This window comes from Crassostrea angulata, chromosome 2, assembly GCF_025612915.1.
Source record: "Crassostrea angulata isolate pt1a10 chromosome 2, ASM2561291v2, whole genome shotgun sequence".
In the NCBI taxonomy this organism is placed as follows: domain Eukaryota; kingdom Metazoa; phylum Mollusca; class Bivalvia; order Ostreida; family Ostreidae; genus Magallana; species Magallana angulata.
The window spans coordinates 64,150,145-64,164,947 of record NC_069112.1 but is presented as its reverse complement, the minus strand read 5'-3'; the positions used below and the strand labels follow the sequence as shown (position 1 = coordinate 64,164,947).

General features: G+C 34.9%; 1 pseudogene; it reads right to left on the bottom strand.

Annotated features, from left to right (window-relative positions):
* The window catches only part of LOC128174683 (uncharacterized), a 131,508-nt pseudogene that overhangs the window by 28,693 nt on the left and 88,012 nt on the right, over positions 1 to 14,803 (bottom strand).

Sequence of the window (14,803 nt, the reverse complement as noted above, 5' to 3'; positions counted from 1 at the left end):
TATAACAAATTGATGGCTATAACAAAAGTAATTCTAAGACCCTCGCTGGCAAAATTTTAATCTGTTTTATCATAATATATAACAAATATTTTCCATTACAAATTTCACTGAAAATGCATGAAATTCCAAAATGCAAATGTAAAATGCTCAAATTCAATTATTATACAGAAATTTTTAAAACAAGATGCAATTATAATCGGGGCGTTCCTAAAGTTGCCCAAACGAACGAGGCCATCATTGGGGGATAGGGATGACCAACATGGGTAAAAACTTTACAGACAAAAAGTTAATACATGTACTTGAATATTTCTATTTGTGAAATTTTATGAGGTTCCTGGGGGTAATTTACTGTATATCAGCTGGTGAACTGACATAACCTAAGGAACAAGAATATACATGGTTTAAGGATGGGGATTTCAACCGTTTTCAAGATATTTGGGCACTTCCTGTTCGAGGGGGGTCAGGATTCAGCCCTCAGGCCCATGACTTACATACCATTTGATGCCCCTTAACACAAGGATCAAGAACATATATGGGTTAGGGGTGGGGATCTCAACCGTTTTCAAGATATTTGGGCACTTCGGGTTCAAGGAGGGTCAGGACTACCCCAAGGGCCCATGACCTACATACCATTTGATACACCATTGATATTTGTGGATGAGAGGTAAGCCACGAATTCAACGAAAATTGAGCCACCACGAAATCTAATGATTCCACAGTATAAGAGTTTTCCTGTATTAGTTGTAATTTCTATATTAAAGATGTCATTGACATTGTATGCAATCAATGATATGTAAGGTGCATGACAACGCATACTATCTGTCTATTTCAAATATTCAAAATTTATAACAACCTGTAAGGGTATTGACATATGATTTTCCCCTTGCGTATTCTCCTTATCTGATTCCATCCTTTTTACAAGATCTTTTCTACAATTGGAACACACTCCTGTAAAAGTTGAAAAACTATTACAGTAAATGGAGATATCAACAAATTCAAACAAAAGGCCCAGAAGCCACATCACTAATCTGAACAACAATCGCTCATCAAATTAACTTCATGGTATCAGAACAAAATATCTAAAATAACAATTAAGAGTATATCTTATTTAAGAAGATCTTTAAAATTTTCTGCACAAATTCTTATGTTAATCATCAATCCCTTTTTTAAAAGACTTTTCAAAAGATTTTCTCTACCTTATCCTTGGTTTAAACTGACCCAGTGGTTCTGGGGAAGAAGTCAAAAATGCAAAAAGTTTACACTCAGATGGATGGAAAGACAAAAGACAGACAGATGGATGTAATCAAAAAGTAGTAAGATCAGAAACGCTCACTTGAGCTTTCAGCTCAGGTGAGATAATAAAAATCAAATAAATTATCAATACGTTTAATTTTATGATATCTGTTTGAAGAGCTAATGTGGCTGAAAGCGCTCACACTAAAGAATTCATTTAATTTGGACTGTCACATCAGTCATTATGAAAACTCAGTGGTCCGAAGACTGCAGCCAGAGAATTTTTTAGTCATGTCAGTGAAATTAAAAAATTGACAAGTATGATGGACTTGTAAATATTTTAAAAGTCAAACGTCTAAAACAATTTGTAATCAATTTTTAATGTTACATATGGATATATAGGGGCAAGTAAATTTTTTTGCCAGCCAGTATATTTTGACAGACTTAACAGGTCCTATGGCCAGTTAGTTTGAAAAGTTTTCCTGAAGACTGTCACATTCTGGATTTTTTTTATAAATTTAAGTATATTTTATTGTACCAAATTTTTATTTATCAACAGAGAGAGAGAGAGAGAGAGAGAGAGAGAGAGAGAGAGGTGTTATTAGATAGATAATAGACTGATTGGACAGATAGAAAATAGGAGTAAAGATTCTGTGTTTTTTATCTCAATGCCATAATAACCAAAATATTTGACAAACCTGAGCCAATTCTAATAAGACAATCATAATACTTCTTCAGGAAGAATGACTGCTCTTTTGTTATGGTTCCTTTTGAATTGCTCTTGCTTTGATGATTACATGTCCATCCAAGGGAACACATCCTACTTGACCTCCATCCAACACCAAGAACATATCTAAATAAGATGTTAAAACTCATTTATAAATGTGTGTATCATTACTTAACAACTTTTCTCACAAATGCCCACTGCATGGTCAAGTTATGATGCAATCCAAAGTTTTTACACATACTTTTGATATAATAGTAATCAATCTGGCAGGCATATTTTTCAATTCTACATTCCGGGTTATGTCTACTTATGCTTAATTTTTGTTTCACTGGCAGTTTTACAATTGTCACACAATATAAAAAGAATATTGTTAAATATTAAAATTAACTTTGCAATTTCTCATTTCACATTCTGTGACTTAGTATCAATCTGTAGACCAAAAGCTGGTAGATTAAGTTTCTTGTGAATGCCAAACTTTTTGATGATCTAAAAGAATCTACCTCCATCTGCATTGTATTAATTGATTGATTCACAGTAACATACAGATATATCTTGCAAAATCAATATAAAGTAGAAAAAGATAGATGAGGAAAGACAGAAAGACAATTACATAAGGACATGCCCATAGTTAAATTCACAAGTACAAGTAATAAGGCCTATAAAAAAAATCTGTGTGTTTAGGGTAACACTGATGAAAAAATTAGGTTAGGTAGGAAGGGATTTTTTTTTGATTTTATCATATTTTTTTCTGCATGAATCCTAATAATGTTTGTTTGTGTCATAATTAAAAACAGATTTTTCAATAGAAATAATACAAAATTCACAATCAGATAAAAACAGACATCTAAAAATGGTAGGATCGGGGCATTTTTGTAGGTTAGGTCGGGTTACCCTAAACACACAACTTTTTTTTAGGCCTAATTAATGTACACTTCAGTCCTTTTATACTTATTTTTCCTGATTCAAAACATTTAAAAAAAAAACAAAGCAATCAACATAAGACTTTGTCATTTGCCAGCTAGTTTATGTCATTGAACTGTCAACTAAAGGCACAATTACAGTACAATTAAATTACATGTTTTAAGATAGAGAGAGAAAATTAATAGAGAGAAAAATCGAATTCACTGTTAAGCAAAGGTAATTTCTATAGTATGGTTCATTTTCTCTATTAATTCAGAGATTTACATACAACTCTTCCAAAAATAATCACATGTTCTTATTGATAAAGGTGTTTACCCAAACAAAAATTTTTCTTAAGAAATCATATCAAAATCACTTAAAAATCATATCCAACTCACAAATTCATGATTTTGTTCTATGATTTAGACATGATCCATTAAATGAATCATACCCAAATCATAGGTGACAAATAAGGAAGTATGATCCTGATGTGGTTTGTTTCTTGGTTTTGAGTCTGCTATGATTTTCTTGTGATTCTGGTATGTGCTATTATCTTAGAAGGCAACAGAGCATGCGTTTGAAATGATTCGTTAATTGCCAGATAAACTGACCACTAAGAATTAAGATTTCTGCATAACAGGAAGTTGAGTTGCAAATTTTGAATGTTCATCTTGGAGCCTAAATGTGATGTACATGTCAGGAAAATTTGTTATTGTTGGGCATCTTGCTCTATCTTGGCATATTTATAAAGTGAATTTATGGAAGTATTTTGGGGGGATATATTCTTATTCACTTGAGGTAAATAATATTTTATAAAGACTAATTTACAATACGCTATCAAGTGATTTATTAAGTGAAGCAAGCAACTAATGCATGGATGTACATGTATCGTTAGTTCAGACCGGGAGCTACAGACCTGCAGCTAGGTTTTGAAATGCATACATGATATTTTAATTTGAACAATTCATGTAATAATTGCTAGAAGAGTTTGAAATAACAGTATAATTATCATCTAAATTATCGAAGACTTTGATCCTGCATTCTAATTCAGATTATATTGGCTTAACGATATAGTACATGTGACATTTATGTATACTATTTTTCATATTTGGTAATTGTCAATGTATTTCAAAAATTAAAAGTATATAATTGTCTGTTGCAAAATATTAATTAAGTGGTAATTTTTTTCTTTAAGAAATTATTGTATAATTGTCCTTTAACAGGTCATATAAGGATCATGGTTTTGATATGAGTTGTTAGTTACAACAGATCATACCAGGACCATGGTTTTGATACGAGTTGTTAGTTACAACAGATCATACCAGGACCATGGTTTTCTTGCAATTTGTTTAGTTTAACAGATCACCCGAGAATCATGATCCATTAACTCATTTGCATGTGAAATTTTCCTATACCGAAATCATCTCAAAACCATGATTTACACACAAGCCATTGATATGATCCCGTAGGCTATTTTTTCTGTTTGGGTAATTTAAATTCTGCAAGTCTTTGAATTTAATTTAATTGTCTGATATTCATAACCATATTGTGAAACATGATATATTTGTAAAACATTGTCACATACCTGTGTTTTGGACAGATGGTAAGTATTTCATCATCTTCACTGAAGAAACCTCCCCTTATTTTCAATAATTCTGATTCTGATTTTATATTCCGACCTATTGAAAACTGTCGGAGGTGTGCATCTATGGAAAGATTACAACACGTCAGAGGAATAATCTGTCTTGGCCAGGTCTTTTTGTATATAATATGTCCACAGGTATCATTCGGTGTGAAAAAGCTACAGACAAACTGATTTTCACCTAAAAGAGATCAAGATATTTTATAAATATAAAAGCTTGTTAATGAACTGATATTGAGCATACATGTATCTCCAAACCAAACATATGTGTACTACATCTGAGAGGTTAACTATGATATTGTAACCTTTGATCTTATTATGAAGGCCTGATTTGGAATTAAAAATTGAAAATTGAAATTTTACATTGAAATAAATTGTATAATAAACATTCTGTCTTTTTGAATATTTAGTTTGGGGGGGGGGGGGTTGTTATGTATTTTTCTTATAAATATGCATTAATTTATGAATGCTTTACTTTTTTATCACTGGTAACTTTTTTGAAATTCATCCAATATGCTGACAAAAAAAACACTTACTTTCTAAAGATGCTGTCATTTTTCTGCAACTTCAAGCGGATGACAAAAATAAGACAAATTTCAGAGTCATTTCTGGCAAGGCTAATTCCAAATCTTTCTAAAAATCTGTTGAAAATTGGTAAAGAGTCTATTTTTATTTTACAAATTAACAATTTAATTGAAATTATTTTAAACTTATCGCATATGTTGACGGAACAAAACCTACATTTACAAGTTGAATCAGATGTCAATCCTCTGCAATTTCAAACAAACATCATGCAACCTGTAAATTCAATCAAACAGTCAACTTTTTTAATCCATTTATGAAGCATTATGGATGCTTTACATTAGATATTTTGGGCATTGATCAGATATATTTATAAAATATCACCTACCATTACAAGTTGCTGTAATTCCTCTGCAAATTCAAGCAGACTACATCCAACTGCGCAGACTACATGTTTGGTTTCGACTTCCTGTTAGTTTAATTGAACCTCCGACGCAGAAGAGTTCCACAAAAGGGGGGTAATATGACATATTCAAAATCAAAGTTTTGTTACTTTGATTTTAATGTTATTTCTTTTGTACACATTGACTACCGTATTTTACTGATGAATCTTATAAACCAATATAAGAATTTTTTATTTGATATAAAATCTAAACAAATTCAGGTTGCTTTTTAGAGAAATTAATTTTTAAAAATACTTCAAATTTTACAATGAATAATGTTAATAAAGCAATTTGGAAAATAATACTTTGACATTCTGATTGCCAAATAAATGCAAAATTTAGTGTTATCAATTTTTTCAAACTTAAACAAATTTTGTGTTGATATGCATTGTTATTTCTACATATTTGATGATTTGTTCGTATTTTAGTGTTTTTGTCCTATGTTTGGTTGTTGCCATGGAAACACTGACCATGTGGTCAAAAATACCACACTTCTAAAATACCGCTTACCTATATTAATCAACACCACAATATCAAGGAAAAATAAATTTTTACACTTTCCACTTATAATATGGACGAAGCTCAATGATTACTGACATTGTCTCTTAAAATGAGATTCTGCTTTGTAAGTTCCACCGAAGCAAGATCATTGTTGAATATCTTAAATGATTTGAACCCTGGCTTTGCTGTGACTTTCAGAAGTCTTTGTTCTCGGTTGATGAGTTGAATATCCACTCGTTTTCTGAGATTTTCCATTGTTTTCCCGAACACACTGTTATTCATTAGTTTGTAGAAGTCTTTCTCAAAGTCATTTTTAGCTGCTTTTCGCATCTTCGTGTTGAAGTCAATATACTTTCTCAACCATGGGTCCTGTTGAAAAGCAAGGACTTGATGAACTTTAGTGACCTTCATACCGAGTGACAGGTATAACTGCAAATTTCTGTAGTGAATAACATAATCGGTTTTGTTGTTTAGATTCGGGACTAATTTTCGAGTTGATGTATCCAGAAGATTGAGATCCTTGAGCAGTACCTGCTGGTAGGATGATAACATATTTGGTTTCACTTCAAATGATTCTGGTGCTAGCGGATAATCACTGTGAGTGTCATGCAGTTCGACGGGATAATCAAGATCTACTGATAAAATGTAATCCTCATCAGCATTTACATCGATATGTTGAATATCAAGAGAATCTATTTCTTGTCTGGTAAGCCATCGAAATCCATGAGTTGGAAGAGATTGACTCATCGACCATCCGTATAAGTTGTTTGCATCTAGATACATGAGGTAATTGTTTGGTTGGCTTTCATTGTAATCTTCTACATACGGATTATTAGCTTTGGCGTATCTTTGTGATATCATAGAAATACCACCCCTCAAACCCCTTTCAATGAATAGATGCATGTCAGGGTCGGTTAAAAGTTCTAAATGAACAGCAGTCATTTTCAAAGCCGCTTGCCATGCAAGTCCCGGTGCTGTGTAAAATTTTGCTGGGTCTAGTCCATAGATGTTAAGACACAGCTTTCTGAAGTTTTCAAATACATCGGTCAAAAGGATGACATCCGTTTCCATATAAAGATCATGGTAGTCTCCTAAAGTTGACATCTGGAATGTCCTCCATACTGATTGAGCATGGTTATAATCTGCCTCTGATATTCCTCGTTCATCAATGCTGCTGTAAAAGTCCAATCTGTCTGGAAGGTGTGTTTCGTCAAACTTCTCCACAATTTCCATATATTCGTAAGGGTAAACATCTTTACGCATGAGTAATCCAAGTTTTTCTTCAATGAGCCCCGGATGTTCTTTTTCAATGTAGTGTTGAAGATGTGTGAATTTTTCCGAACCTTCTTTTGCTAGGTTTGATATAAGCTTTTCCAGGGAGGTTGACAGAAATTGGAAGGAATCAATGAAATCCAGTTTTCCCATAGAAAAAGAGATGTACTTTTCATGGTTCTGTGGAATACAATTCAACTTTTTATTTTTTATTTTTCCTATTGCTTGCATGATGATGTGAGCGTCATAACCTCGCAAGTTGTGAAATAGGACAGGGATGCGTTCCCGTTGTTTCAAATTAAGATTACACGCATTGTGGGCAGCACCTCTGAACTTTCCTGTTACATGACAGTGGTCACGAACCCGATCTGAACCTAACTCTTGCATACAAATATGACATCTAGCAGCCGCTTGAAATAACTGTTCATCCTCTCTTGACATATTAAGAGGCAAGGGGTTTCTGATAGCTATAATTAACCTTTCTTCCACTTGTACCATGTGTTCGACGAATATTTCGGCAACATTCTCTCCACGGTAGGTCACGTGATCTTCTGTCAAACTCTCGTCTGATCCAACAATTTTATATGTAAACCCTGAAGGAATGTGTTTGGCCAGTTTCGTTGTGCTTGGACCAGAAACGTTTGGTTGACATGTTGAAATTGGTTTTGCTATGCACTCAAAATCTGCATATACCACAAAAGGTACTTTGAGTTGCTTTGATCGATCTGTGTATGTTAACCACTTATTTTCCTCAGAGGGCATTTCTGTCCTTTGCGCTCCATGAATCTGACAGTAAGGTTTGTGTTTTTCCAGCAGTTTTGCTTTTGTAAAGCCATGTAAACAATAGCAACAGTAAAAATATTGATTGCGATCGTTATTTTGATTTGCTAGAAGTCTGTTAAAGTTTTTTATCCAACAGTAGTGTGATCGCTGTCCATTGGATATAACCAGAAGGTCAACATGGCGCATGAACCGTTTCTTCGTCAGGTGAATGGGGTAAATGTTGCCTCTTTCATATCCAAACACGTTAATTGTTATATCATTCTGAGATTCAAATCTTGATATATCTTTCATTTGTACCGGAAATTCTATCCCAGTAAAGTCCAACTCATCGGCATATTGTATGTAATTTGAAATTCTATCTGCATGGTGTGTCGCAGGGTGCAAAGCGGATAAGATGGCCCATTGAAAGCATTTCTGATCGCTATTTTGAACATTAATGATGGCTTTTTTAGCTCTCAGTTTGATTGGCAGCGGAATAAAACTAGATCCACGTAAAGGTTTGTACTTGGCAATATTCAAGGTCAATCCGAAAATTTTATCGAGTGTCCAGTTGCTACCCTGCCTCTGATATTCTAGAAATGACGTCATTATCTTTTTGTTGCTATCTTGAAGACTCTGTTCCAAATCATCAACTTTTAAGGCAACATGACAACGTCCGTGAAAATGAGGCTCCACCGTTTCTGTTTGGTCCTTCTTTTCTTTTTTGAATCGGGCTTGCATTGTTAAATACCATTTAACACTTTGTCTTTTCAACAAGACAACCCTCAAAATTTTCTTAATTTTGTCATATTTGGAATGTAAGAATTGTAAGGGATCATATTTAGTTTTATCTAGAGCAGGTAAATTGTAAACCTTGAGGTTTCCATTTATGGCCTCCTCTTCTGTAATACAATCACTAGTATGACCACCTCCGGTTTGATTGTTCTCTTCTTGCTCTGTTGACATTTCAACATTGTTTTAAGTATCTGTTGTGGAGTTAAGATTTATAGTATCAAAATTTGCAACATGCGACATTTGATGCTGTCTCCTCATGTGGCGTTGAAAGTTGTCTTTCCTCCTGAATTGCATTCCACAGGTAGTGCATCTGTATTCAGACTTGTTATGAGCAGACCTTAAGTGGCGATACATATTTGATGAATGGGTGAATGATGCTCCACATACTTTACAGATGACAGACTTCATTCTGCAAATATGATAATGAGAGAAGTATAATAAAATTCATATTGGGAAATTTCATACCAAAGAAAAGTTGTCTGATTAAGAAACTGATGTTTCAAAACAATTGCATGGCCATCAACATCTCTGTCACCAGAGACGGAGCTCCACCCACCAAAGTGGGTTCATATGAACTCAAGTCGGACAGGTCTTCCCGATAATGACGGGGACATGTTACGTTAACGCTCCCTGTCCGTTGTGAGCTAGTAACATCGCCCTATATCGGTACACCGTGTTCATATGCAGCAATGTCTCAGATCTCACAATGTTAATAATGTATATCACTAATCATTAGAAAATTTTAAACATGAGAACATATATATAGAAAGCATTGATATCTGATTAGGAAACCAAAGTTTCAAGACATTTGCACGGCCATCAACATCCCTGTCACCAGAGACGGAGCTCCACCCACCAAAGTGGGTTCATATGAACTTAAGTCGGACAGGTCTTCCCGATAATGACGGGGACATGTTAAAAAAAAAAAAAAAAATCGCCCTATATCGGTACACCGTGTTCATACGCAGCAATGCCTCAGAATCTCAAATGCTTAATCTATATATAATTAGGAAAATTAAGTTGTGGATAATTGATTAATCTTATTATAAATATTTTAGCATTGTATGTATGTATAATTGTAATACTTAGACTAATTGGTTGAATGTCTGCTGAATACTGCTAAATTTATCATTTCCAATGTGTCTCTGTAATTAAAGATAAAAAAGTGTCACTTAATATGTTCAACACGTTCACAAGAAATTAATTAAACTTATCCAAAAAATAATTCAACTTTGAACTGTATTAAAGAAGGAAAAAATATTTCTTAAATATAACAGTGATATGAATGTTCCTTTTAATTATTTTTATAAGAAAAGTTAGAGCGACCTACCTCGTCGACTGTTCCACCACAAGGTGATTTTTTCGATCTTCGTTGGGCCTTATATACCCGAGAAGCTGACCGTAGACTTTTCTATGAATTGATTGGTTAACTTCCCCATCGTTGACCCACATTTTCAATTTTCAGACTTAGTTTAATTTGACAGAGGTTGAGATAAGTCGCATTCTCGCTTCACCGAATGTGGGTCACTTCGTGGTTAACAAGATCATAACATAACCTGTATGTTTGGTGGTTGCTTTTTTAAAAGTTCGATAACTTTTATACGTCTGTGGATTAATAAATGTGTGATTTATCATTTGGATTTGTGTTTCTATCGGTTTGTAAAAGTATAAGGACTTGTTAAAATGCGTTATTTTAATTTATTTAGAACTGTTTGAATATAAGATTTACGTTTCAATAAATACGGAGATCACAAGTACCAACAGTTCACGTATAATAATGTGGTTCACATTCCATGTGTGGCCTTATATTTTGAAATATATATAAAGCTAATATAACTATACACCAACAAGAAAAAAAGAGAAATTGCTTTGATTAAATGTTCTGTAAAATTAAACTGAAAAAAACTTCATTTTCTTTCTTCTTCTCATAAATAAATAATACATATATATTTCAATGCATAAAGGTTTGAATGACATTTAAATTGGTACATTTCCTATATTTATTATTTAATTAGTTAATCATTCAAGGTATTTTCACGATCTTCAAATACAAGATAATCTAATTACACTGAAATTGCAAATGGCGTCCAATTATTGATTTTTCAACTGGCTGAAACCAGTTCTATTTCTGATCTGTTCCGACTTGTTTACCTGTGTTACGCTTGAATGCGTCTAGATCAAAACAGCGACTATTCTTGTATATAGTGTATGTACAGTGCTAGACATACATATATAAATGCTTGGATAATTAATTAAGTTTAAATGACTCTTAATTTTTTTTTATAGAATATTAATTTCATACAATATGCATATCACTCATTGTAGTATATTTATATGATCTAAGGGAAGTAACTGTTTGAGTATGAATGTATGAGTATGATTTGAGTAAGAGTTATGGTTCTTTGTGTGTATTGTTTGAGAGTATCATCCGGGGATTGAGCACGGGAAAATAGCCATGCTGATGATGTGTGCGTGCGTGAGAGCATGATGTGGACTTGTATACATGTGTCATGAATAAACCTATTCGTGAATTGATTTAATTCGTTATATTCTTCACTGGCGACGAGGAGAATTTAGCCTATACAATGGCTTCGCTTATTGAACTGAATGGTGTTCAGAAGTTCGACCCAAACGCAGAACCGTCACAGTTAAATCAGTCTTGGAAACGGTGGCATAGAAGTTTCGAACTTTTTGCGGTTGGAAAGGGGGTGAGTAACCCTGAACAAAGAAAAGCCTTACTGTTACATTGTGCAGGACCAGAAGTTCAGGATATTTATTATACGCTGAATGAAGTCCGTGCAGAGCAAGAAGATAGTGTGTATACCGTGGCTGTCAAAACGTTAAATAAACATTTTGAAAACAAAGTGAATGTTCCATATGAACGGTACGTATTCCGTAAGATAACACAAAGTGATAAAGAGACTGTAGAACAGTTTATAACGAAACTTAGACAGCAAGCAGTATATTGTGATTTTGCAAATCAGGATGAGCAAATTCGGGATCAGGTGATTGAAAAGTGCAGGTCTCATAAAATCAGAGCTAAGTTGTTAGAGAAAGGAAAAGACTTAACACTGGAACAGTTGAGGACAATAGCTGCGACATTTGAAATGACAGAGGCACAGGCAAGACATATGGATACCGAATTAGTGGCATCAATAAATAAAATTCATGGACGTGGGCCTAAAACAGATAAACCAAAACGTACTGGTAGATTCGAGAACAGAAAGTATGGAAATAAGTGTTTTCGTTGTGGACGAGAAGGACACTTAGCCAGAGATCCATCATGTCCGGCAAAAGATAAGGAATGCAGGAAATGTGGAAATGTGGGACACTTCATGAGCTGCTGCTTAACGAAGCCAAAACAAGGAAAACGTATGGCACAGAAATCTCAGAGAGGAGGACAGATTCATACAGTAGAGTCGGAATCGGATTCAGCTGTGTTTGCATTTATTCTGAAGACATCGGACAAGTCGTCAGACAAAGTTACGGTCAGTCTTGGAGGACATCCAGTGGAATTCGTTATTGATAGTGGTGCATCAGCCAATATTATAGACAAAGAACTGTGGGAAGTTCTCAAGAAGAAACGCCTAAAATGTTATTCTGAAAAGTGTGAGAAGAAACTCTATGCATATAGTTCTACAGAACCACTGAAATTGTTAGGAAAATTTCGAACACATACCTTGATCGAGGAAACAGGCAATGGTAGTGAAGAAGAATTCTATGTGTTGAATGGAAAAGGACCAGCACTGCTAGGCAAAGATACCGCTACGAATCTAGGAGTTCTTAAACTTGGTGTCAACAGTGTACAATCATTTGATATTGTTCGTGAATACCCAGAGTGTTTCCAAGGAATAGGAAAGCTGAAAAACTTTAAGTTAAAGCTGCATATTGATCAGGACGTAAAACCTGTTGCCCAAGCTATGTACAGGATTCCATACAGTTTGAGAGAGAAAGTTGGAGAGCAACTTGATGACCTTGAATCTCAGGATATCATTGAGAAAGTGAATTCTCCTACACCTTGGGTCAGTCCAGTCATTATTGTGCCGAAATCCAATGGTGACATCAGATTGTGTGTCGACATGAGACAAGCCAATGCTGCGATTATTCGTGAAAGACACCCTATTCCGACTGTGGACGAAATACTCTACAATGTGAATGGTAGTGAAGTGTTTAGCAAGTTGGACCTTAGAAGTGGATACCATCAGATTGAGTTGGAGGAATCTTCAAGGGAGATCACTACATTTGTAACATACAAAGGCCTGTATAGATATAAAAGACTGATGTTTGGTATTTCATCAGCACCAGAAAAATATCAGCAAGTGATTTCACAAGTATTTCATGATTGTGAGGGAGTACAAAACATTTCAGATGATATTGTGATCCATGGGCGTGACAAAGCAGAACATGATAAAAGACTTCGTAAAGCATTGCAGAGAATTAAAGAAAAAGGACTTACGCTGAACCAAGCAAAGTGTGAATTTAGCATGAACAAAATAACATTCATGGGTCATGTGATGTCTAAGAATGGTATTGGGCCAACAAGTGACAGGATCAAGTCATTACTGGATGCAAAAGAGCCAACAAGTGGATCTGAAGTGAAAAGTTTCCTTGGACTTGTAAACTTTAGTGCACGATATATACCAAACCTAGCGACTGTGTCAGAACCGCTGAGGAGATTGACAAAGAAGAATGTGAACTTCGTATGGGGACATGAACAGAAGAAGAGTTTTGATACGTTGAAACGTTGTTTGTCAAATGTGGAAACTTTAGGACACTACAGGTTAGATGCAGAAAAAACACAGTTAGTGACAGATGCTAGCAATGTAGGCCTTGGAGCAGTCTTACTTCAAGTGCACAAAGGTGAAACGAGAGTCATCTGTTATGCAAGCCGTACATTGTCCGTGGCAGAACGCAATTATTCGACAACAGAGAAAGAAGCTCTGGCAGTTGTGTGGGCATGTGAGAAGTTCCATATTTACTTGTATGGTGTAGAGTTTGAGCTGATTACAGATCACAAGCCATTAGAAGTTCTTTATGGAAGAAAATCTCGACCAAATGCACGAATTGAACGCTGGTTGTTGAAACTTATGGCATACAATTTCAAAGTGCGTTACTTACCTGGACATCAGAATATTGCAGATGCATTGTCACGTTTGGTGGAAAACAAACCTGTGGAAAACAGTAACTCTGTGGAGACTGAACAATATGTGAAATTTATAGCGAGGGAAGCTACGCCTCATGCATTGTCTACTCGAGAAGTAGAAGAAGTTTCAAAAAGGGACGAAGAACTTGTCAGAATTCGTAGATTCATTAAAGAAGGGGAATGGGAAAAATCGTGTGTTGACTATTTTCCATTCAGAGATGAATTTTGTTCTATTGGATACCTTGTGTTACGTGGATCTTGGATTGTGATTCCGAGAAGTCTGAGAAAACAGTGTGTTCAGTTAGCACACCAGGGGCACTTGGGCATTGTTGGGACAAAACAACAACTTAGGACGAAAGTTTGGTGGCCTGGTATGGACAAAGAAGTGGAAAAGTACGTGAAATCATGTCATGGATGTCAGATTACTAGTGCATATCCAAAACCGGAGCCAGTCAGTCCAACACCTTTACCGACGGGACCGTGGCAAGAGTTGGCAATTGACTTACTTGGACCATTAACATCAGGACAATATGTGTTAGTTGTAGTGGACTACTTCAGCCGTTATTATGAAATTGAAATCACCAAAGACATTACAAGTGAGAAAATCATTGATGCTCTAGAGGGAATGTTTTGTAGACACGGAATTCCATATCAAATTACATCTGATAATGGACCACAATTCAAGTCTAAGTTATTTGAGGATTATTTGACAGATAACTGCATCAAACACAGAGCAGTTACACCATTACATCCGGCTGCAAACGGGGAAGTTGAACGTCAAAACCGGTCATTGATGAAAAGGATTAGAATTGCACAAGCAGAATCTAAGGATTGGAAGAAAGAAATCCGGAAATACTTGTTTG